Source organism: Rhinoderma darwinii (assembly GCF_050947455.1).
Source record: "Rhinoderma darwinii isolate aRhiDar2 chromosome 5 unlocalized genomic scaffold, aRhiDar2.hap1 SUPER_5_unloc_11, whole genome shotgun sequence".
Taxonomy (NCBI): Eukaryota; Metazoa; Chordata; class Amphibia; order Anura; family Rhinodermatidae; genus Rhinoderma; species Rhinoderma darwinii.
In genome coordinates this window covers 315,158-338,094 of record NW_027461767.1, presented here as the reverse complement: position 1 = coordinate 338,094, position 22,937 = coordinate 315,158, and the positions used below count along the sequence as shown (strand labels likewise).

The window sequence follows — 22,937 nt, the reverse complement described above, 5'->3', positions numbered from 1 at the left end:
ACTTCTTCTTGAAATGTAGGGACGACAGTACATTCCATCACATCCATCTAGTGTACACAGGTAGGTCCATTGTGGCGGGCAGGCGAGCGGGCGGGCTGCTTTATTGGCTGTTTGCTGTTCCCCTACTCCACTCCACTATTTGACTGTTGTGCTGCATCAATCAATCAATCAATCAATCAATCAATCAATCAATCAATCAATCAATCAATCAGTGGCTGGCTCAGGTGCAGCTCTTTAACTTACCTAAAAGGGAGGGCGGAGAGAAGACAAGGAAGGTGAATGAGGTGTTCCAATGTGAAATGCCGGAAACACAGAAACACAGACGACACACAACAAGAGGTGGCAATCTATTCATTAATTGCATTTAATCAATGAGCTCATTATCACTCATGCATTGTCCAACAGGTGTTGAAATAATGGGATTAAAAGGGGAGATCCCTTCAGAAAGACAGAAACAATAGCAAAGACAAAAAACACTTTTGGAATCTGCTTTTAGTCAACACATAAGGAAAGGGTGCACCGGTCCTGGAAATACTGCAATACCAGGTCAATGCGTGGAGTGGACAGAGCAAGCTCTATTTCCATCTCCCTGTTCTAAAAATCCATTTAATATATGGTCCCCAGATAGGGGACGTATCAGATATTAAACTGATAAGAACAGATACTACACTTGATCTTAGCCAAAAGGCCGAGAAGCGATAACCCGAACGGGCCGCGCGTTGCCCGAGCCTGCCCGATACTGCTGTTCAGCCCTTGCAGCGATTCAGCCTACTTCTAGGCAATTCCATGGGGCCCTGCAGGCTCACACACTCACAGCTACACGGGAGGTGAATAAAGGCCGGAGAGGAAGCCAGACAGGATTTGCTTCTTTTGCTTGCACCACAATGCAGTGCTGAAAGAGGAGGAATCTACATAAAAACGCCTTCCTGGCAACGCCCAAATGCCCTGCTGCCATGCAGATAAACACTGGCAGCGGCAGCAAGTGCATGCCCACAGCCACCCCTTGTTCCTTCACACCTTGTATCAGCTGTAATCCAGTCCAGTCCAGTGCTGCCTGCTGAGCAGCACTGACCAACACTGCCTGGGCCCAGGCTTTTATCTCTGAGGCCCCATTATGATGTCAGAAAGCTGGCTCTGGAATCCTGAGGGCTCCACTATGACACGTGCAAAGTTCCGTCTGAACTTTATATAAGACGGTGAGGCTCAGTCAGTCACTCAGTGTTGCCTGAGAGGGCAACACTGCAACAGCCGGCCGCCAGGCTGTCTTTTTTTTGCACAGCTAGTTGCCTCCAGGAGGCCACAAGAGGGAGACAAGGGACTGCAAAATGGAAAATAGGCATCCACCAACTTTACAGACAACTTCTCCTTGCTCCTACAACCTCCATCCTTGCACAGTTTGTTATTCTTCTAGGTAACATAGTAACAAATCCAAATTGCTGCTCTCTTTGTAGGCAAGCAAGGCTTTGTTGCAACTGCAATTCTTACTTCTTCTTGAAATGTAGGGACGACAGTACATTCCATCACATCCATCTAGTGTACACAGGTAGGTCCATTGTGGCGGGCAGGCGAGCGGGCGGGCTGCTTTATTGGCTGTTTGCTGTTCCCCTACTCCACTCCACTATTTGACTGTTGTGCTGATCAATCAATCAATCAATCAATCAATCAATCAATCAATCAATCAATCAATCAATCAATCAGTGGCTGGCTCAGGTGCAGCTCTTTAACTTACCTAAAAGGGAGGGCGGAGAGAAGACAAGGAAGGTGAATGAGGTGTTCCAATGTGAAATGCCGGAAACACAGAAACACAGACGACACACAACAAGAGGTGGCAATCTATTCATTAATTGCATTTAATCAATGAGCTCATTATCACTCATGCATTGTCCAACAGGTGTTGAAATAATGGGATTAAAAGGGGAGATCCCTTCAGAAAGACAGAAACAATAGCAAAGACAAAAAACACTTTTGGAATCTGCTTTTAGTCAACACATAAGGAAAGGGTGCACCGGTCCTGGAAATACTGCAATACCAGGTCAATGCGTGGAGTGGACAGAGCAAGCTCTATTTCCATCTCCCTGTTCTAAAAATCCATTTAATATATGGTCCCCAGATAGGGGACGTATCAGATATTAAACTGATAAGAACAGATACTACACTTGATCTTAGCCAAAAGGCCGAGAAGCGATAACCCGAACGGGCCGCGCGTTGCCCGAGCCTGCCCGATACTGCTGTTCAGCCCTTGCAGCGATTCAGCCTACTTCTAGGCAATTCCATGGGGCCCTGCAGGCTCACACACTCACAGCTACACGGGAGGTGAATAAAGGCCGGAGAGGAAGCCAGACAGGATTTGCTTCTTTTGCTTGCACCACAATGCAGTGCTGAAAGAGGAGGAATCTACATAAAAACGCCTTCCTGGCAACGCCCAAATGCCCTGCTGCCATGCAGATAAACACTGGCAGCGGCAGCAAGTGCATGCCCACAGCCACCCCTTGTTCCTTCACACCTTGTATCAGCTGTAATCCAGTCCAGTCCAGTGCTGCCTGCTGAGCAGCACTGACCAACACTGCCTGGGCCCAGGCTTTTATCTCTGAGGCCCCATTATGATGTCAGAAAGCTGGCTCTGGAATCCTGAGGGCTCCACTATGACACGTGCAAAGTTCCGTCTGAACTTTATATAAGACGGTGAGGCTCAGTCAGTCACTCAGTGTTGCCTGAGAGGGCAACACTGCAACAGCCGGCCGCCAGGCTGTCTTTTTTTTGCACAGCTAGTTGCCTCCAGGAGGCCACAAGAGGGAGACAAGGGACTGCAAAATGGAAAATAGGCATCCACCAACTTTACAGACAACTTCTCCTTGCTCCTACAACCTCCATCCTTGCACAGTTTGTTATTCTTCTAGGTAACATAGTAACAAATCCAAATTGCTGCTCTCTTTGTAGGCAAGCAAGGCTTTGTTGCAACTGCAATTCTTACTTCTTCTTGAAATGTAGGGACGACAGTACATTCCATCACATCCATCTAGTGTACACAGGTAGGTCCATTGTGGCGGGCAGGCGAGCGGGCGGGCTGCTTTATTGGCTGTTTGCTGTTCCCCTACTCCACTCCACTATTTGACTGTTGTGCTGCATCAATCAATCAATCAATCAATCAATCAATCAATCAATCAATCAATCAATCAATCAGTGGCTGGCTCAGGTGCAGCTCTTTAACTTACCTAAAAGGGAGGGCGGAGAGAAGACAAGGAAGGTGAATGAGGTGTTCCAATGTGAAATGCCGGAAACACAGAAACACAGACGACACACAACAAGAGGTGGCAATCTATTCATTAATTGCATTTAATCAATGAGCTCATTATCACTCATGCATTGTCCAACAGGTGTTGAAATAATGGGATTAAAAGGGGAGATCCCTTCAGAAAGACAGAAACAATAGCAAAGACAAAAAACACTTTTGGAATCTGCTTTTAGTCAACACATAAGGAAAGGGTGCACCGGTCCTGGAAATACTGCAATACCAGGTCAATGCGTGGAGTGGACAGAGCAAGCTCTATTTCCATCTCCCTGTTCTAAAAATCCATTTAATATATGGTCCCCAGATAGGGGACGTATCAGATATTAAACTGATAAGAACAGATACTACACTTGATCTTAGCCAAAAGGCCGAGAAGCGATAACCCGAACGGGCCGCGCGTTGCCCGAGCCTGCCCGATACTGCTGTTCAGCCCTTGCAGCGATTCAGCCTACTTCTAGGCAATTCCATGGGGCCCTGCAGGCTCACACACTCACAGCTACACGGGAGGTGAATAAAGGCCGGAGAGGAAGCCAGACAGGATTTGCTTCTTTTGCTTGCACCACAATGCAGTGCTGAAAGAGGAGGAATCTACATAAAAACGCCTTCCTGGCAACGCCCAAATGCCCTGCTGCCATGCAGATAAACACTGGCAGCGGCAGCAAGTGCATGCCCACAGCCACCCCTTGTTCCTTCACACCTTGTATCAGCTGTAATCCAGTCCAGTCCAGTGCTGCCTGCTGAGCAGCACTGACCAACACTGCCTGGGCCCAGGCTTTTATCTCTGAGGCCCCATTATGATGTCAGAAAGCTGGCTCTGGAATCCTGAGGGCTCCACTATGACACGTGCAAAGTTCCGTCTGAACTTTATATAAGACGGTGAGGCTCAGTCAGTCACTCAGTGTTGCCTGAGAGGGCAACACTGCAACAGCCGGCCGCCAGGCTGTCTTTTTTTTGCACAGCTAGTTGCCTCCAGGAGGCCACAAGAGGGAGACAAGGGACTGCAAAATGGAAAATAGGCATCCACCAACTTTACAGACAACTTCTCCTTGCTCCTACAACCTCCATCCTTGCACAGTTTGTTATTCTTCTAGGTAACATAGTAACAAATCCAAATTGCTGCTCTCTTTGTAGGCAAGCAAGGCTTTGTTGCAACTGCAATTCTTACTTCTTCTTGAAATGTAGGGACGACAGTACATTCCATCACATCCATCTAGTGTACACAGGTAGGTCCATTGTGGCGGGCAGGCGAGCGGGCGGGCTGCTTTATTGGCTGTTTGCTGTTCCCCTACTCCACTCCACTATTTGACTGTTGTGCTGCATCAATCAATCAATCAATCAATCAATTAATCAATCAATCAATCAATCAGTGGCTGGCTCAGGTGCAGCTCTTTAACTTACCTAAAAGGGAGGGCGGAGAGAAGACAAGGAAGGTGAATGAGGTGTTCCAATGTGAAATGCCGGAAACACAGAAACACAGACGACACACAACAAGAGGTGGCAATCTATTCATTAATTGCATTTAATCAATGAGCTCATTATCACTCATGCATTGTCCAACAGGTGTTGAAATAATGGGATTAAAAGGGGAGATCCCTTCAGAAAGACAGAAACAATAGCAAAGACAAAAAACACTTTTGGAATCTGCTTTTAGTCAACACATAAGGAAAGGGTGCACCGGTCCTGGAAATACTGCAATACCAGGTCAATGCGTGGAGTGGACAGAGCAAGCTCTATTTCCATCTCCCTGTTCTAAAAATCCATTTAATATATGGTCCCCAGATAGGGGACGTATCAGATATTAAACTGATAAGAACAGATACTACACTTGATCTTAGCCAAAAGGCCGAGAAGCGATAACCCGAACGGGCCGCGCGTTGCCCGAGCCTGCCCGATACTGCTGTTCAGCCCTTGCAGCGATTCAGCCTACTTCTAGGCAATTCCATGGGGCCCTGCAGGCTCACACACTCACAGCTACACGGGAGGTGAATAAAGGCCGGAGAGGAAGCCAGACAGGATTTGCTTCTTTTGCTTGCACCACAATGCAGTGCTGAAAGAGGAGGAATCTACATAAAAACGCCTTCCTGGCAACGCCCAAATGCCCTGCTGCCATGCAGATAAACACTGGCAGCGGCAGCAAGTGCATGCCCACAGCCACCCCTTGTTCCTTCACACCTTGTATCAGCTGTAATCCAGTCCAGTCCAGTGCTGCCTGCTGAGCAGCACTGACCAACACTGCCTGGGCCCAGGCTTTTATCTCTGAGGCCCCATTATGATGTCAGAAAGCTGGCTCTGGAATCCTGAGGGCTCCACTATGACACGTGCAAAGTTCCGTCTGAACTTTATATAAGACGGTGAGGCTCAGTCAGTCACTCAGTGTTGCCTGAGAGGGCAACACTGCAACAGCCGGCCGCCAGGCTGTCTTTTTTTTGCACAGCTAGTTGCCTCCAGGAAGCCACAAGAGGGAGACAAGGGACTGCAAAATGGAAAATAGGCATCCACCAACTTTACAGACAACTTCTCCTTGCTCCTACAACCTCCATCCTTGCACAGTTTGTTATTCTTCTAGGTAACATAGTAACAAATCCAAATTGCTGCTCTCTTTGTAGGCAAGCAAGGCTTTGTTGCAACTGCAATTCTTACTTCTTCTTGAAATGTAGGGACGACAGTACATTCCATCACATCCATCTAGTGTACACAGGTAGATCCATTGTGGCGGGCAGGCGAGCGGGCGGGCTGCTTTATTGGCTGTTTGCTGTTCCCCTACTCCACTCCACTATTTGACTGTTGTGCTGCATCAATCAATCAATCAATCAATCAATCAATCAATCAATCAATCAGTGGCTGGCTCAGGTGCAGCTCTTTAACTTACCTAAAAGGGAGGGCGGAGAGAAGACAAGGAAGGTGAATGAGGTGTTCCAATGTGAAATGCCGGAAACACAGAAACACAGACGACACACAACAAGAGGTGGCAATCTATTCATTAATTGCATTTAATCAATGAGCTCATTATCACTCATGCATTGTCCAACAGGTGTTGAAATAATGGGATTAAAAGGGGAGATCCCTTCAGAAAGACAGAAACAATAGCAAAGACAAAAAACACTTTTGGAATCTGCTTTTAGTCAACACATAAGGAAAGGGTGCACCGGTCCTGGAAATACTGCAATACCAGGTCAATGCGTGGAGTGGACAGAGCAAGCTCTATTTCCATCTCCCTGTTCTAAAAATCCATTTAATATATGGTCCCCAGATAGGGGACGTATCAGATATTAAACTGATAAGAACAGATACTACACTTGATCTTAGCCAAAAGGCCGAGAAGCGATAACCCGAACGGGCCGCGCGTTGCCCGAGCCTGCCCGATACTGCTGTTCAGCCCTTGCAGCGATTCAGCCTACTTCTAGGCAATTCCATGGGGCCCTGCAGGCTCACACACTCACAGCTACACGGGAGGTGAATAAAGGCCGGAGAGGAAGCCAGACAGGATTTGCTTCTTTTGCTTGCACCACAATGCAGTGCTGAAAGAGGAGGAATCTACATAAAAACGCCTTCCTGGCAACGCCCAAATGCCCTGCTGCCATGCAGATAAACACTGGCAGCGGCAGCAAGTGCATGCCCACAGCCACCCCTTGTTCCTTCACACCTTGTATCAGCTGTAATCCAGTCCAGTCCAGTGCTGCCTGCTGAGCAGCACTGACCAACACTGCCTGGGCCCAGGCTTTTATCTCTGAGGCCCCATTATGATGTCAGAAAGCTGGCTCTGGAATCCTGAGGGCTCCACTATGACACGTGCAAAGTTCCGTCTGAACTTTATATAAGACGGTGAGGCTCAGTCAGTCACTCAGTGTTGCCTGAGAGGGCAACACTGCAACAGCCGGCCGCCAGGCTGTCTTTTTTTTGCACAGCTAGTTGCCTCCAGGAGGCCACAAGAGGGAGACAAGGGACTGCAAAATGGAAAATAGGCATCCACCAACTTTACAGACAACTTCTCCTTGCTCCTACAACCTCCATCCTTGCACAGTTTGTTATTCTTCTAGGTAACATAGTAACAAATCCAAATTGCTGCTCTCTTTGTAGGCAAGCAAGGCTTTGTTGCAACTGCAATTCTTACTTCTTCTTGAAATGTAGGGACGACAGTACATTCCATCACATCCATCTAGTGTACACAGGTAGGTCCATTGTGGCGGGCAGGCGAGCGGGCGGGCTGCTTTATTGGCTGTTTGCTGTTCCCCTACTCCACTCCACTATTTGACTGTTGTGCTGCATCAATCAATCAATCAATCAATCAATCAATCAATCAATCAATCAATCAATCAATCAGTGGCTGGCTCAGGTGCAGCTCTTTAACTTACCTAAAAGGGAGGGCAGAGAGAAGACAAGGAAGGTGAATGAGGTGTTCCAATGTGAAATGCCGGAAACACAGAAACACAGACGACACACAACAAGAGGTGGCAATCTATTCATTAATTGCATTTAATCAATGAGCTCATTATCACTCATGCATTGTCCAACAGGTGTTGAAATAATGGGATTAAAAGGGGAGATCCCTTCAGAAAGACAGAAACAATAGCAAAGACAAAAAACACTTTTGGAATCTGCTTTTAGTCAACACATAAGGAAAGGGTGCACCGGTCCTGGAAATACTGCAATACCAGGTCAATGCGTGGAGTGGACAGAGCAAGCTCTATTTCCATCTCCCTGTTCTAAAAATCCATTTAATATATGGTCCCCAGATAGGGGACGTATCAGATATTAAACTGATAAGAACAGATACTACACTTGATCTTAGCCAAAAGGCCGAGAAGCGATAACCCGAACGGGCCGCGCGTTGCCCGAGCCTGCCCGATACTGCTGTTCAGCCCTTGCAGCGATTCAGCCTACTTCTAGGCAATTCCATGGGGCCCTGCAGGCTCACACACTCACAGCTACACGGGAGGTGAATAAAGGCCGGAGAGGAAGCCAGACAGGATTTGCTTCTTTTGCTTGCACCACAATGCAGTGCTGAAAGAGGAGGAATCTACATAAAAACGCCTTCCTGGCAACGCCCAAATGCCCTGCTGCCATGCAGATAAACACTGGCAGCGGCAGCAAGTGCATGCCCACAGCCACCCCTTGTTCCTTCACACCTTGTATCAGCTGTAATCCAGTCCAGTCCAGTGCTGCCTGCTGAGCAGCACTGACCAACACTGCCTGGGCCCAGGCTTTTATCTCTGAGGCCCCATTATGATGTCAGAAAGCTGGCTCTGGAATCCTGAGGGCTCCACTATGACACGTGCAAAGTTCCGTCTGAACTTTATATAAGACGGTGAGGCTCAGTCAGTCACTCAGTGTTGCCTGAGAGGGCAACACTGCAACAGCCGGCCGCCAGGCTGTCTTTTTTTTGCACAGCTAGTTGCCTCCAGGAGGCCACAAGAGGGAGACAAGGGACTGCAAAATGGAAAATAGGCATCCACCAACTTTACAGACAACTTCTCCTTGCTCCTACAACCTCCATCCTTGCACAGTTTGTTATTCTTCTAGGTAACATAGTAACAAATCCAAATTGCTGCTCTCTTTGTAGGCAAGCAAGGCTTTGTTGCAACTGCAATTCTTACTTCTTCTTGAAATGTAGGGACGACAGTACATTCCATCACATCCATCTAGTGTACACAGGTAGGTCCATTGTGGCGGGCAGGCGAGCGGGCGGGCTGCTTTATTGGCTGTTTGCTGTTCCCCTACTCCACTCCACTATTTGACTGTTGTGCTGCATCAATCAATCAATCAATCAATCAATCAATCAATCAATCAATCAATCAATCAGTGGCTGGCTCAGGTGCAGCTCTTTAACTTACCTAAAAGGGAGGGCGGAGAGAAGACAAGGAAGGTGAATGAGGTGTTCCAATGTGAAATGCCGGAAACACAGAAACACAGACGACACACAACAAGAGGTGGCAATCTATTCATTAATTGCATTTAATCAATGAGCTCATTATCACTCATGCATTGTCCAACAGGTGTTGAAATAATGGGATTAAAAGGGGAGATCCCTTCAGAAAGACAGAAACAATAGCAAAGACAAAAAACACTTTTGGAATCTGCTTTTAGTCAACACATAAGGAAAGGGTGCACCGGTCCTGGAAATACTGCAATACCAGGTCAATGCGTGGAGTGGACAGAGCAAGCTCTATTTCCATCTCCCTGTTCTAAAAATCCATTTAATATATGGTCCCCAGATAGGGGACGTATCAGATATTAAACTGATAAGAACAGATACTACACTTGATCTTAGCCAAAAGGCCGAGAAGCGATAACCCGAACGGGCCGCGCGTTGCCCGAGCCTGCCCGATACTGCTGTTCAGCCCTTGCAGCGATTCAGCCTACTTCTAGGCAATTCCATGGGGCCCTGCAGGCTCACACACTCACAGCTACACGGGAGGTGAATAAAGGCCGGAGAGGAAGCCAGACAGGATTTGCTTCTTTTGCTTGCACCACAATGCAGTGCTGAAAGAGGAGGAATCTACATAAAAACGCCTTCCTGGCAACGCCCAAATGCCCTGCTGCCATGCAGATAAACACTGGCAGCGGCAGCAAGTGCATGCCCACAGCCACCCCTTGTTCCTTCACACCTTGTATCAGCTGTAATCCAGTCCAGTCCAGTGCTGCCTGCTGAGCAGCACTGACCAACACTGCCTGGGCCCAGGCTTTTATCTCTGAGGCCCCATTATGATGTCAGAAAGCTGGCTCTGGAATCCTGAGGGCTCCACTATGACACGTGCAAAGTTCCGTCTGAACTTTATATAAGACGGTGAGGCTCAGTCAGTCACTCAGTGTTGCCTGAGAGGGCAACACTGCAACAGCCGGCCGCCAGGCTGTCTTTTTTTTGCACAGCTAGTTGCCTCCAGGAGGCCACAAGAGGGAGACAAGGGACTGCAAAATGGAAAATAGGCATCCACCAACTTTACAGACAACTTCTCCTTGCTCCTACAACCTCCATCCTTGCACAGTTTGTTATTCTTCTAGGTAACATAGTAACAAATCCAAATTGCTGCTCTCTTTGTAGGCAAGCAAGGCTTTGTTGCAACTGCAATTCTTACTTCTTCTTGAAATGTAGGGACGACAGTACATTCCATCACATCCATCTAGTGTACACAGGTAGGTCCATTGTGGCGGGCAGGCGAGCGGGCGGGCTGCTTTATTGGCTGTTTGCTGTTCCCCTACTCCACTCCACTATTTGACTGTTGTGCTGCATCAATCAATCAATCAATCAATCAATCAATCAATCAATCAATCAATCAATCAGTGGCTGGCTCAGGTGCAGCTCTTTAACTTACCTAAAAGGGAGGGCGGAGAGAAGACAAGGAAGGTGAATGAGGTGTTCCAATGTGAAATGCCGGAAACACAGAAACACAGACGACACACAACAAGAGGTGGCAATCTATTCATTAATTGCATTTAATCAATGAGCTCATTATCACTCATGCATTGTCCAACAGGTGTTGAAATAATGGGATTAAAAGGGGAGATCCCTTCAGAAAGACAGAAACAATAGCAAAGACAAAAAACACTTTTGGAATCTGCTTTTAGTCAACACATAAGGAAAGGGTGCACCGGTCCTGGAAATACTGCAATACCAGGTCAATGCGTGGAGTGGACAGAGCAAGCTCTATTTCCATCTCCCTGTTCTAAAAATCCATTTAATATATGGTCCCCAGATAGGGGACGTATCAGATATTAAACTGATAAGAACAGATACTACACTTGATCTTAGCCAAAAGGCCGAGAAGCGATAACCCGAACGGGCCGCGCGTTGCCCGAGCCTGCCCGATACTGCTGTTCAGCCCTTGCAGCGATTCAGCCTACTTCTAGGCAATTCCATGGGGCCCTGCAGGCTCACACACTCACAGCTACACGGGAGGTGAATAAAGGCCGGAGAGGAAGCCAGACAGGATTTGCTTCTTTTGCTTGCACCACAATGCAGTGCTGAAAGAGGAGGAATCTACATAAAAACGCCTTCCTGGCAACGCCCAAATGCCCTGCTGCCATGCAGATAAACACTGGCAGCGGCAGCAAGTGCATGCCCACAGCCACCCCTTGTTCCTTCACACCTTGTATCAGCTGTAATCCAGTCCAGTCCAGTGCTGCCTGCTGAGCAGCACTGACCAACACTGCCTGGGCCCAGGCTTTTATCTCTGAGGCCCCATTATGATGTCAGAAAGCTGGCTCTGGAATCCTGAGGGCTCCACTATGACACGTGCAAAGTTCCGTCTGAACTTTATATAAGACGGTGAGGCTCAGTCAGTCACTCAGTGTTGCCTGAGAGGGCAACACTGCAACAGCCGGCCGCCAGGCTGTCTTTTTTTTGCACAGCTAGTTGCCTCCAGGAGGCCACAAGAGGGAGACAAGGGACTGCAAAATGGAAAATAGGCATCCACCAACTTTACAGACAACTTCTCCTTGCTCCTACAACCTCCATCCTTGCACAGTTTGTTATTCTTCTAGGTAACATAGTAACAAATCCAAATTGCTGCTCTCTTTGTAGGCAAGCAAGGCTTTGTTGCAACTGCAATTCTTACTTCTTCTTGAAATGTAGGGACGACAGTACATTCCATCACATCCATCTAGTGTACACAGGTAGGTCCATTGTGGCGGGCAGGCGAGCGGGCGGGCTGCTTTATTGGCTGTTTGCTGTTCCCCTACTCCACTCCACTATTTGACTGTTGTGCTGCATCAATCAATCAATCAATCAATCAATCAATCAATCAATCAATCAATCAATCAATCAGTGGCTGGCTCAGGTGCAGCTCTTTAACTTACCTAAAAGGGAGGGCGGAGAGAAGACAAGGAAGGTGAATGAGGTGTTCCAATGTGAAATGCCGGAAACACAGAAACACAGACGACACACAACAAGAGGTGGCAATCTATTCATTAATTGCATTTAATCAATGAGCTCATTATCACTCATGCATTGTCCAACAGGTGTTGAAATAATGGGATTAAAAGGGGAGATCCCTTCAGAAAGACAGAAACAATAGCAAAGACAAAAAACACTTTTGGAATCTGCTTTTAGTCAACACATAAGGAAAGGGTGCACCGGTCCTGGAAATACTGCAATACCAGGTCAATGCGTGGAGTGGACAGAGCAAGCTCTATTTCCATCTCCCTGTTCTAAAAATCCATTTAATATATGGTCCCCAGATAGGGGACGTATCAGATATTAAACTGATAAGAACAGATACTACACTTGATCTTAGCCAAAAGGCCGAGAAGCGATAACCCGAACGGGCCGCGCGTTGCCCGAGCCTGCCCGATACTGCTGTTCAGCCCTTGCAGCGATTCAGCCTACTTCTAGGCAATTCCATGGGGCCCTGCAGGCTCACACACTCACAGCTACACGGGAGGTGAATAAAGGCCGGAGAGGAAGCCAGACAGGATTTGCTTCTTTTGCTTGCACCACAATGCAGTGCTGAAAGAGGAGGAATCTACATAAAAACGCCTTCCTGGCAACGCCCAAATGCCCTGCTGCCATGCAGATAAACACTGGCAGCGGCAGCAAGTGCATGCCCACAGCCACCCCTTGTTCCTTCACACCTTGTATCAGCTGTAATCCAGTCCAGTCCAGTGCTGCCTGCTGAGCAGCACTGACCAACACTGCCTGGGCCCAGGCTTTTATCTCTGAGGCCCCATTATGATGTCAGAAAGCTGGCTCTGGAATCCTGAGGGCTCCACTATGACACGTGCAAAGTTCCGTCTGAACTTTATATAAGACGGTGAGGCTCAGTCAGTCACTCAGTGTTGCCTGAGAGGGCAACACTGCAACAGCCGGCCGCCAGGCTGTCTTTTTTTTGCACAGCTAGTTGCCTCCAGGAGGCCACAAGAGGGAGACAAGGGACTGCAAAATGGAAAATAGGCATCCACCAACTTTACAGACAACTTCTCCTTGCTCCTACAACCTCCATCCTTGCACAGTTTGTTATTCTTCTAGGTAACATAGTAACAAATCCAAATTGCTGCTCTCTTTGTAGGCAAGCAAGGCTTTGTTGCAACTGCAATTCTTACTTCTTCTTGAAATGTAGGGACGACAGTACATTCCATCACATCCATCTAGTGTACACAGGTAGGTCCATTGTGGCGGGCAGGCGAGCGGGCGGGCTGCTTTATTGGCTGTTTGCTGTTCCCCTACTCCACTCCACTATTTGACTGTTGTGCTGCATCAATCAATCAATCAATCAATCAATCAATCAATCAATCAATCAATCAATCAATCAGTGGCTGGCTCAGGTGCAGCTCTTTAACTTACCTAAAAGGGAGGGCGGAGAGAAGACAAGGAAGGTGAATGAGGTGTTCCAATGTGAAATGCCGGAAACACAGAAACACAGACGACACACAACAAGAGGTGGCAATCTATTCATTAATTGCATTTAATCAATGAGCTCATTATCACTCATGCATTGTCCAACAGGTGTTGAAATAATGGGATTAAAAGGGGAGATCCCTTCAGAAAGACAGAAACAATAGCAAAGACAAAAAACACTTTTGGAATCTGCTTTTAGTCAACACATAAGGAAAGGGTGCACCGGTCCTGGAAATACTGCAATACCAGGTCAATGCGTGGAGTGGACAGAGCAAGCTCTATTTCCATCTCCCTGTTCTAAAAATCCATTTAATATATGGTCCCCAGATAGGGGACGTATCAGATATTAAACTGATAAGAACAGATACTACACTTGATCTTAGCCAAAAGGCCGAGAAGCGATAACCCGAACGGGCCGCGCGTTGCCCGAGCCTGCCCGATACTGCTGTTCAGCCCTTGCAGCGATTCAGCCTACTTCTAGGCAATTCCATGGGGCCCTGCAGGCTCACACACTCACAGCTACACGGGAGGTGAATAAAGGCCGGAGAGGAAGCCAGACAGGATTTGCTTCTTTTGCTTGCACCACAATGCAGTGCTGAAAGAGGAGGAATCTACATAAAAACGCCTTCCTGGCAACGCCCAAATGCCCTGCTGCCATGCAGATAAACACTGGCAGCGGCAGCAAGTGCATGCCCACAGCCACCCCTTGTTCCTTCACACCTTGTATCAGCTGTAATCCAGTCCAGTCCAGTGCTGCCTGCTGAGCAGCACTGACCAACACTGCCTGGGCCCAGGCTTTTATCTCTGAGGCCCCATTATGATGTCAGAAAGCTGGCTCTGGAATCCTGAGGGCTCCACTATGACACGTGCAAAGTTCCGTCTGAACTTTATATAAGACGGTGAGGCTCAGTCAGTCACTCAGTGTTGCCTGAGAGGGCAACACTGCAACAGCCGGCCGCCAGGCTGTCTTTTTTTTGCACAGCTAGTTGCCTCCAGGAGGCCACAAGAGGGAGACAAGGGACTGCAAAATGGAAAATAGGCATCCACCAACTTTACAGACAACTTCTCCTTGCTCCTACAACCTCCATCCTTGCACAGTTTGTTATTCTTCTAGGTAACATAGTAACAAATCCAAATTAGGCTTTGTTGCAACTGCAATTCTTACTTCTTCTTGAAATGTAGGGACGACAGTACATTCCATCACATCCATCTAGTGTACACAGGTAGGTCCATTGTGGCGGGCAGGCGAGCGGGCGGGCTGCTTTATTGGCTGTTTGCTGTTCCCCTACTCCACTCCACTATTTGACTGTTGTGCTGCATCAATCAATCAATCAATCAATCAATCAATCAATCAATCAGTGGCTGGCTCAGGTGCAGCTCTTTAACTTACCTAAAAGGGAGGGCGGAGAGAAGACAAGGAAGGTGAATGAGGTGTTCCAATGTGAAATGCCGGAAACACAGAAACACAGACGACACACAACAAGAGGTGGCAATCTATTCATTAATTGCATTTAACCAATGAGCTCATTATCACTCATGCATTGTCCAACAGGTGTTGAAATAATGGGATTAAAAGGGGAGATCCCTTCAGAAAGACAGAAACAATAGCAAAGACAAAAAACACTTTTGGAATCTGCTTTTAGTCAACACATAAGGAAAGGGTGCACCGGTCCTGGAAATACTGCAATACCAGGTCAATGCGTGGAGTGGACAGAGCAAGCTCTATTTCCATCTCCCTGTTCTAAAAATCCATTTAATATATGGTCCCCAGATAGGGGACGTATCAGATATTAAACTGATAAGAACAGATACTACACTTGATCTTAGCCAAAAGGCCGAGAAGCGATAACCCGAACGGGCCGCGCGTTGCCCGAGCCTGCCCGATACTGCTGTTCAGCCCTTGCAGCGATTCAGCCTACTTCTAGGCAATTCCATGGGGCCCTGCAGGCTCACACACTCACAGCTACACGGGAGGTGAATAAAGGCCGGAGAGGAAGCCAGACAGGATTTGCTTCTTTTGCTTGCACCACAATGCAGTGCTGAAAGAGGAGGAATCTACATAAAAACGCCTTCCTGGCAACGCCCAAATGCCCTGCTGCCATGCAGATAAACACTGGCAGCGGCAGCAAGTGCATGCCCACAGCCACCCCTTGTTCCTTTACACCTTGTATCAGCTGTAATCCAGTCCAGTCCAGTGCTGCCTGCTGAGCAGCACTGACCAACACTGCCTGGGCCCAGGCTTTTATCTCTGAGGCCCCATTATGATGTCAGAAAGCTGGCTCTGGAATCCTGAGGGCTCCACTATGACACGTGCAAAGTTCCGTCTGAACTTTATATAAGACGGTGAGGCTCAGTCAGTCACTCAGTGTTGCCTGAGAGGGCAACACTGCAACAGCCGGCCGCCAGGCTGTCTTTTTTTTGCACAGCTAGTTGCCTCCAGGAGGCCACAAGAGGGAGACAAGGGACTGCAAAATGGAAAATAGGCATCCACCAACTTTACAGACAACTTCTCCTTGCTCCTACAACCTCCATCCTTGCACAGTTTGTTATTCTTCTAGGTAACATAGTAACAAATCCAAATTGCTGCTCTCTTTGTAGGCAAGCAAGGCTTTGTTGCAACTGCAATTCTTACTTCTTCTTGAAATGTAGGGACGACAGTACATTCCATCACATCCATCTAGTGTACACAGGTAGGTCCATTGTGGCGGGCAGGCGAGCGGGCGGGCTGCTTTATTGGCTGTTTGCTGTTCCCCTACTCCACTCCACTATTTGACTGTTGTGCTGCATCAATCAATCAATCAATCAATCAATCAATCAATCAATCAATCAATCAATCAATCAGTGGCTGGCTCAGGTGCAGCTCTTTAACTTACCTAAAAGGGAGGGCGGAGAGAAGACAAGGAAGGTGAAAGAGGTGTTCCAATGTGAAATGCCGGAAACACAGAAACACAGACGACACACAACAAGAGGTGTCAATCTATTCATTAATTGCATTTAATCAATGAGCTCATTATCACTCATGCATTGTCCAACAGGTGTTGAAATAATGGGATTAAAAGGGGAGATCCCTTCAGAAAGACAGAAACAATAGCAAAGACAAAAAACACTTTTGGAATCTGCTTTTAGTCAACACATAAGGAAAGGGTGCACCGGTCCTGGAAATACTGCAATACCAGGTCAATGCGTGGAGTGGACAGAGCAAGCTCTATTTCCATCTCCCTGTTCTAAAAATCCATTTAATATATGGTCCCCAGATAGGGGACGTATCAGATATTAAACTGATAAGTACAGATACTACACTTGATCTTAGCCAAAAGGCCGAGAAGCGATAACCCGAACGGGCCGCGCGTTGCCCGAGCCTGCCCGATACTGCTGTTCAGCCCTTGCAGCGATTCAGCCTACTTCTAGGCAATTCCATGGGGCCCTGCAGGCTCACACACTCACAGCTACACGGGAGGTGAATAAAGGCCGGAGAGGAAGCCAGACAGGATTTGCTTCTTTTGCTTGCACTACAATGCAGTGCTGAAAGAGGAGGAATCTACATAAAAACGCCTTCCTGGCAACACCCAAATGCCCTGCTGCCATGCAGATAAACACTGGCAGCGGCAGCAAGTGCATGCCCACAGCCACCCCTTGTTCCTTCACACCTTGTATCAGCTGTAATCCAGTCCAGTCCAGTGCTGCCTGCTGAGCAGCACTGACCAACACTGCCTGGGCCCAGGCTTTTATCTCTGAGGCCCCATTATGATGTCAGAAAGCTGGCTCTGGAATCCTGAGGGCTCCACTATGACACGTGCAAAGTTCCGTCTGAACTTTATATAAGACGGTGAGGCTCAGTCAGTCACTCAGTGTTGCCTGAGAGGGCAACACTGCAACAGCCGGCCGCCAGGCTGTCTTTTTTTTGCACAGCTAGTTGCCTCCAGGAGGCCACAAGAGGGAGACAAGGGACTGCAAAATGGAAAATAGGCATCCACCAACTTTACAGACAACTTCTCCTTGCTCCTACAACCTCCATCCTTGCACAGTTTGTTATTCTTCTAGGTAACATAGTAACAAATCCAAATTGCTGCTCTCTTTGTAGGCAAGCAAGGCTTTGTTGCAACTGCAATTCTTACTTCTTCTTGAAATGTAGGGACGACAGTACATTCCATCACATCCATCTAGTGTACACAGGTAGGTCCATTGTGGCGGGCAGGCGAGCGGGCGGGCTGCTTTATTGGCTGTTTGCTGTTCCCCTACTCCACTCCACTATTTGACTGTTGTGCTGCATCAATCAATCAATCAATCAATCAATCAATCAATCAATCAATCAATCAATCAGTGGCTGGCTCAGGTGCAGCTCTTTAACTTACCTAAAAGGGAGGGCGGAGAGAAGACAAGGAAGGTGAATGAGGTGTTCCAATGTGAAATGCCGGAAACACAGAAACACAGACGACACACAACAAGAGGTGGCAATCTATTCATTAATTGCATTTAATCAATGAGCTCATTATCACTCATGCATTGTCCAACAGGTGTTGAAATAATGGGATTAAAAGGGGAGATCCCTTCAGAAAGACAGAAACAATAGCAAAGACAAAAAACACTTTTGGAATCTGCTTTTAGTCAACACATAAGGAAAGGGTGCACCGGTCCTGGAAATACTGCAATACCAGGTCAATGCGTGGAGTGGACAGAGCAAGCTCTATTTCCATCTCCCTGTTCTAAAAATCCATTTAATATATGGTCCCCAGATAGGGGACGTATCAGATATTAAACTGATAAGAACAGATACTACACTTGATCTTAGCCAAAAGGCCGAGAAGCGATAACCCGAACGGGCCGCGCGTTGCCCGAGCCTGCCCGATACTGCTGTTCAGCCCTTGCAGCGATTCAGCCTACTTCTAGGCAATTCCATGGGGCCCTGCAGGCTCACACACTCACAGCTACACGGGAGGTGAATAAAGGCCGGAGAGGAAGCCAGACAGGATTTGCTTCTTTTGCTTGCACCACAATGCAGTGCTGAAAGAGGAGGAATCTACATAAAAACGCCTTCCTGGCAACGCCCAAATGCCCTGCTGCCATGCAGATAAACACTGGCAGCGGCAGCAAGTGCATGCCCACAGCCACCCCTTGTTCCTTCACACCTTGTATCAGCTGTAATCCAGTCCAGTCCAGTGCTGCCTGCTGAGCAGCACTGACCAACACTGCCTGGGCCCAGGCTTTTATCTCTGAGGCCCCATTATGATGTCAGAAAGCTGGCTCTGGAATCCTGAGGGCTCCACTATGACACGTGCAAAGTTCCGTCTGAACTTTATATAAGACGGTGAGGCTCAGTCAGTCACTCAGTGTTGCCTGAGAGGGCAACACTGCAACAGCCGGCCGCCAGGCTGTCTTTTTTTTGCACAGCTAGTTGCCTCCAGGAGGCCACAAGAGGGAGACAAGGGACTGCAAAATGGAAAATAGGCATCCACCAACTTTACAGACAACTTCTCCTTGCTCCTACAACCTCCATCCTTGCACAGTTTGTTATTCTTCTAGGTAACATAGTAACAAATCCAAATTGCTGCTCTCTTTGTAGGCAAGCAAGGCTTTGTTGCAACTGCAATTCTTACTTCTTCTTGAAATGTAGGGACGACAGTACATTCCATCACATCCATCTAGTGAACACAGGTAGGTCCATTGTGGCGGGCAGGCGAGCGGGCGGGCTGCTTTATTGGCTGTTTGCTGTTCCCCTACTCCACTCCACTATTTGACTGTTGTGCTGCATCAATCAATCAATCAATCAATCAATCAATCAATCAATCAATCAATCAATCAATCAATCAATCAATCAATCAGTGGCTGGCTCAGGTGCAGCTCTTTAACTTACCTAAAAGGGAGGGCGGAGAGAAGACAAGGAAGGTGAATGAGGTGTTCCAATGTGAAATGCCGGAAACACAGAAACACAGACGACACACAACAAGAGGTGGCAATCTATTCATTAATTGCATTTAATCAATGAGCTCATTATCACTCATGCATTGTCCAACAGGTGTTGAAATAATGGGATTAAAAGGGGAGATCCCTTCAGAAAGACAGAAACAATAGCAAAGACAAAAAACACTTTTGGAATCTGCTTTTAGTCAACACATAAGGAAAGGGTGCACCGGTCCTGGAAATACTGCAATACCAGGTCAATGCGTGGAGTGGACAGAGCAAGCTCTATTTCCATCTCCCTGTTCTAAAAATCCATTTAATATATGGTCCCCAGATAGGGGACGTATCAGATATTAAACTGATAAGAACAGATACTACACTTGATCTTAGCCAAAAGGCCGAGAAGCGATAACCCGAACGGGCCGCGCGTTGCCCGAGCCTGCCCGATACTGCTGTTCAGCCCTTGCAGCGATTCAGCCTACTTCTAGGCAATTCCATGGGGCCCTGCAGGCTCACACACTCACAGCTACACGGGAGGTGAATAAAGGCCGGAGAGGAAGCCAGACAGGATTTGCTTCTTTTGCTTGCACCACAATGCAGTGCTGAAAGAGGAGGAATCTACATAAAAACGCCTTCCTGGCAACGCCCAAATGCCCTGCTGCCATGCAGATAAACACTGGCAGCGGCAGCAAGTGCATGCCCACAGCCACCCCTTGTTCCTTCACACCTTGTATCAGCTGTAATCCAGTCCAGTCCAGTGCTGCCTGCTGAGCAGCACTGACCAACACTGCCTGGGCCCAGGCTTTTATCTCTGAGGCCCCATTATGATGTCAGAAAGCTGGCTCTGGAATCCTGAGGGCTCCACTATGACACGTGCAAAGTTCCGTCTGAACTTTATATAAGACGGTGAGGCTCAGTCAGTCACTCAGTGTTGCCTGAGAGGGCAACACTGCAACAGCCGGCCGCCAGGCTGTCTTTTTTTTGCACAGCTAGTTGCCTCCAGGAGGCCACAAGAGGGAGACAAGGGACTGCAAAATGGAAAATAGGCATCCACCAACTTTACAGACAACTTCTCCTTGCTCCTACAACCTCCATCCTTGCACAGTTTGTTATTCTTCTAGGTAACATAGTAACAAATCCAAATTGCTGCTCTCTTTGTAGGCAAGCAAGGCTTTGTTGCAACTGCAATTCTTACTTCTTCTTGAAATGTAGGGACGACAGTACATTCCATCACATCCATCTAGTGTACACAGGTAGGTCCATTGTGGCGGGCAGGCGAGCGGGCGGGCTGCTTTATTGGCTGTTTGCTGTTCCCCTACTCCACTCCACTATTTGACTGTTGTGCTGCATCAATCAATCAATCAATCAATCAATCAATCAATCAATCAGTGGCTGGCTCAGGTGCAGCTCTTTAACTTACCTAAAAGGGAGGGCGGAGAGAAGACAAGGAAGGTGAATGAGGTGTTCCAATGTGAAATGCCGGAAACACAGAAACACAGACGACACACAACAAGAGGTGGCAATCTATTCATTAATTGCATTTAATCAATGAGCTCATTATCACTCATGCATTGTCCAACAGGTGTTGAAATAATGGGATTAAAAGGGGAGATCCCTTCAGAAAGACAGAAACAATAGCAAAGACAAAAAACACTTTTGGAATCTGCTTTTAGTCAACACATAAGGAAAGGGTGCACCGGTCCTGGAAATACTGCAATACCAGGTCAATGCGTGGAGTGGACAGAGCAAGCTCTATTTCCATCTCCCTGTTCTAAAAATCCATTTAATATATGGTCCCCAGATAGGGGACGTATCAGATATTAAACTGATAAGAACAGATACTACACTTGATCTTAGCCAAAAGGCCGAGAAGCGATAACCCGAACGGGCCGCGCGTTGCCCGAGCCTGCCCGATACTGCTGTTCAGCCCTTGCAGCGATTCAGCCTACTTCTAGGCAATTCCATGGGGCCCTGCAGGCTCACACACTCACAGCTACACGGGAGGTGAATAAAGGCCGGAGAGGAAGCCAGACAGGATTTGCTTCTTTTGCTTGCACCACAATGCAGTGCTGAAAGAGGAGGAATCTACATAAAAACGCCTTCCTGGCAACGCCCAAATGCCCTGCTGCCATGCAGATAAACACTGGCAGCGGCAGCAAGTGCATGCCCACAGCCACCCCTTGTTCCTTCACACCTTGTATCAGCTGTAATCCAGTCCAGTCCAGTGCTGCCTGCTGAGCAGCACTGACCAACACTGCCTGGGCCCAGGCTTTTATCTCTGAGGCCCCATTATGATGTCAGAAAGCTGGCTCTGGAATCCTGAGGGCTCCACTATGACACGTGCAAAGTTCCGTCTGAACTTTATATAAGACGGTGAGGCTCAGTCAGTCACTCAGTGTTGCCTGAGAGGGCAACACTGCAACAGCCGGCCGCCAGGCTGTCTTTTTTTTGCACAGCTAGTTGCCTCCAGGAGGCCACAAGAGGGAGACAAGGGACTGCAAAATGGAAAATAGGCATCCACCAACTTTACAGACAACTTCTCCTTGCTCCTACAACCTCCATCCTTGCACAGTTTGTTATTCTTCTAGGTAACATAGTAACAAATCCAAATTGCTGCTCTCTTTGTAGGCAAGCAAGGCTTTGTTGCAACTGCAATTCTTACTTCTTCTTGAAATGTAGGGACGACAGTACATTCCATCACATCCATCTAGTGTACACAGGTAGGTCCATTGTGGCGGGCAGGCGAGCGGGCGGGCTGCTTTATTGGCTGTTTGCTGTTCCCCTACTCCACTCCACTATTTGACTGTTGTGCTGCATCAATCAATCAATCAATCAATCAATCAATCAATCAATCAATCAATCAGTGGCTGGCTCAGGTGCAGCTCTTTAACTTACCTAAAAGGGAGGGCGGAGAGAAGACAAGGAAGGTGAAAGAGGTGTTCCAATGTGAAATGCCGGAAACACAGAAACACAGACGACACACAACAAGAGGTGTCAATCTATTCATTAATTGCATTTAATCAATGAGCTCATTATCACTCATGCATTGTCCAACAGGTGTTGAAATAATGGGATTAAAAGGGGAGATCCCTTCAGAAAGACAGAAACAATAGCAAAGACAAAAAACACTTTTGGAATCTGCTTTTAGTCAACACATAAGGAAAGGGTGCACCGGTCCTGGAAATACTGCAATACCAGGTCAATGCGTGGAGTGGACAGAGCAAGCTCTATTTCCATCTCCCTGTTCTAAAAATCCATTTAATATATGGTCCCCAGATAGGGGACGTATCAGATATTAAACTGATAAGTACAGATACTACACTTGATCTTAGCCAAAAGGCCGAGAAGCGATAACCCGAACGGGCCGCGCGTTGCCCGAGCCTGCCCGATACTGCTGTTCAGCCCTTGCAGCGATTCAGC

At 47.7% G+C, this 22,937-nt stretch overlaps 16 non-coding genes across 16 annotated transcripts; all 16 read right to left on the bottom strand.

Annotated features, from left to right (window-relative positions):
- Positions 1-509: 509 nt before the first annotated feature.
- On the bottom strand, positions 510-700 carry LOC142684982 (U2 spliceosomal RNA). The gene has a single exon (XR_012854554.1). It is a non-coding gene; the product is annotated as a U2 spliceosomal RNA (small nuclear RNA).
- Positions 701-1,995: 1,295 nt separating this feature from the next.
- Positions 1,996-2,186, bottom strand: LOC142684981 (U2 spliceosomal RNA). The gene has a single exon (XR_012854553.1). It is a non-coding gene; the product is annotated as a U2 spliceosomal RNA (small nuclear RNA).
- Positions 2,187-3,478: 1,292 nt separating this feature from the next.
- On the bottom strand, positions 3,479-3,669 carry LOC142684980 (U2 spliceosomal RNA). Its single transcript, XR_012854552.1, has one exon. It is a non-coding gene; the product is annotated as a U2 spliceosomal RNA (small nuclear RNA).
- Positions 3,670-4,953: 1,284 nt separating this feature from the next.
- LOC142684979 (U2 spliceosomal RNA) lies at positions 4,954-5,144 on the bottom strand. The gene has a single exon (XR_012854551.1). It is a non-coding gene; the product is annotated as a U2 spliceosomal RNA (small nuclear RNA).
- Positions 5,145-6,424: 1,280 nt separating this feature from the next.
- On the bottom strand, positions 6,425-6,615 carry LOC142684978 (U2 spliceosomal RNA). Its single transcript, XR_012854550.1, has one exon. It is a non-coding gene; the product is annotated as a U2 spliceosomal RNA (small nuclear RNA).
- Positions 6,616-7,907: 1,292 nt separating this feature from the next.
- Positions 7,908-8,098, bottom strand: LOC142684976 (U2 spliceosomal RNA). The gene has a single exon (XR_012854548.1). It is a non-coding gene; the product is annotated as a U2 spliceosomal RNA (small nuclear RNA).
- A 1,288-nt stretch (positions 8,099-9,386) lies between these two features.
- LOC142684975 (U2 spliceosomal RNA) lies at positions 9,387-9,577 on the bottom strand. Its single transcript, XR_012854547.1, has one exon. It is a non-coding gene; the product is annotated as a U2 spliceosomal RNA (small nuclear RNA).
- Positions 9,578-10,865: 1,288 nt separating this feature from the next.
- On the bottom strand, positions 10,866-11,056 carry LOC142684973 (U2 spliceosomal RNA). The gene has a single exon (XR_012854546.1). It is a non-coding gene; the product is annotated as a U2 spliceosomal RNA (small nuclear RNA).
- A 1,292-nt stretch (positions 11,057-12,348) lies between these two features.
- Positions 12,349-12,539, bottom strand: LOC142684972 (U2 spliceosomal RNA). Its single transcript, XR_012854545.1, has one exon. It is a non-coding gene; the product is annotated as a U2 spliceosomal RNA (small nuclear RNA).
- Positions 12,540-13,831: 1,292 nt separating this feature from the next.
- On the bottom strand, positions 13,832-14,022 carry LOC142684971 (U2 spliceosomal RNA). The gene has a single exon (XR_012854544.1). It is a non-coding gene; the product is annotated as a U2 spliceosomal RNA (small nuclear RNA).
- Positions 14,023-15,275: 1,253 nt separating this feature from the next.
- Positions 15,276-15,466, bottom strand: LOC142684970 (U2 spliceosomal RNA). The gene has a single exon (XR_012854543.1). It is a non-coding gene; the product is annotated as a U2 spliceosomal RNA (small nuclear RNA).
- A 1,292-nt stretch (positions 15,467-16,758) lies between these two features.
- On the bottom strand, positions 16,759-16,949 carry LOC142685103 (U2 spliceosomal RNA). The gene has a single exon (XR_012854663.1). It is a non-coding gene; the product is annotated as a U2 spliceosomal RNA (small nuclear RNA).
- Positions 16,950-18,237: 1,288 nt separating this feature from the next.
- On the bottom strand, positions 18,238-18,428 carry LOC142684969 (U2 spliceosomal RNA). The gene has a single exon (XR_012854542.1). It is a non-coding gene; the product is annotated as a U2 spliceosomal RNA (small nuclear RNA).
- Positions 18,429-19,736: 1,308 nt separating this feature from the next.
- On the bottom strand, positions 19,737-19,927 carry LOC142684968 (U2 spliceosomal RNA). Its single transcript, XR_012854541.1, has one exon. It is a non-coding gene; the product is annotated as a U2 spliceosomal RNA (small nuclear RNA).
- Positions 19,928-21,203: 1,276 nt separating this feature from the next.
- Positions 21,204-21,394, bottom strand: LOC142684967 (U2 spliceosomal RNA). The gene has a single exon (XR_012854540.1). It is a non-coding gene; the product is annotated as a U2 spliceosomal RNA (small nuclear RNA).
- Positions 21,395-22,678: 1,284 nt separating this feature from the next.
- Positions 22,679-22,869, bottom strand: LOC142685102 (U2 spliceosomal RNA). Its single transcript, XR_012854662.1, has one exon. It is a non-coding gene; the product is annotated as a U2 spliceosomal RNA (small nuclear RNA).
- Positions 22,870-22,937: the final 68 nt, after the last annotated feature.